This window comes from Hevea brasiliensis, chromosome 7 (genome assembly GCF_030052815.1).
Source record: "Hevea brasiliensis isolate MT/VB/25A 57/8 chromosome 7, ASM3005281v1, whole genome shotgun sequence".
Taxonomy (NCBI): domain Eukaryota; kingdom Viridiplantae; phylum Streptophyta; class Magnoliopsida; order Malpighiales; family Euphorbiaceae; genus Hevea; species Hevea brasiliensis.
This window is the reverse complement of record NC_079499.1, coordinates 28,364,587-28,365,365: the sequence shown is the minus strand read 5'-3', so window position 1 is coordinate 28,365,365 and position 779 is coordinate 28,364,587. Positions and strand designations below refer to the sequence as shown.

At 38.0% G+C, this 779-nt stretch overlaps 1 non-coding gene across 1 annotated transcript; it reads right to left on the bottom strand.

Moving 5' to 3' along the window:
- Positions 1-386: 386 nt before the first annotated feature.
- Positions 387-493, bottom strand: LOC131181872 (small nucleolar RNA R71). Its single transcript, XR_009150347.1, has one exon. It is a non-coding gene; the product is annotated as a small nucleolar RNA R71 (small nucleolar RNA).
- Positions 494-779: the final 286 nt, after the last annotated feature.

Genomic DNA, 779 nt, shown 5'->3' with positions numbered 1-779 from the left:
TTGCTAATGCTAATGTGCCTAGGGGAAGTATGATGGATCATGCTTTTCCTTGTTTTGATGACTTGAGAGAGAGCATAGCAAGACCAAGAATTGATGCAAATAGTTACAAGATGGATTTTGGAGTTCTTCAAATGATTCAGAATTCTCAATTTGGAGGACATCCTTATGAAAATCCACATACACATCTGAAGAAGTTTGTTGTGATCTGCGACATGCAAAAACAACCTGGAGTGTCTGATGATGTAACAAGATTAAAGCTATTCCCATTCTCTTTGAAAGATAGAGCACTGGATTGGCTTGATTCTTTACCTCACAACTCCATTACAAATTGGGAGCAACTCACTGATGCATTTCTTGCACAATATTTTCCACCTGGAAAAACTCAAGAATTGAGGAATCAAATGACAGCTTTCAGACCAAGAGAAGATGAAACTCTATATGAGTCATGGATGAGATGGAAGGAATTAGAGAGATTATGCCCACATCATGCCATTCCAAAATGGATGATAAACCAGAATTTTTACACAAATGTCACTCCTGCAATCAGAGGAATTATTGATGCCCAAACAGGAGGAGAATTTACTATGAAGCATGAAGATGAAGCTTATGAGCTATTGGAGAAAATTGCAAAGAATACTCATCTTTGGAGTAGTCCAAGAGGACCAACTCCAACTCAAAAAAGGCAAGCTGCTGGGATGTATGATCTTGATCCGTTCAACATGATTAATGCAAAGTTTGATGCACTTACAAATGTCTTGGCTAAGAAGATGGAAGATTTG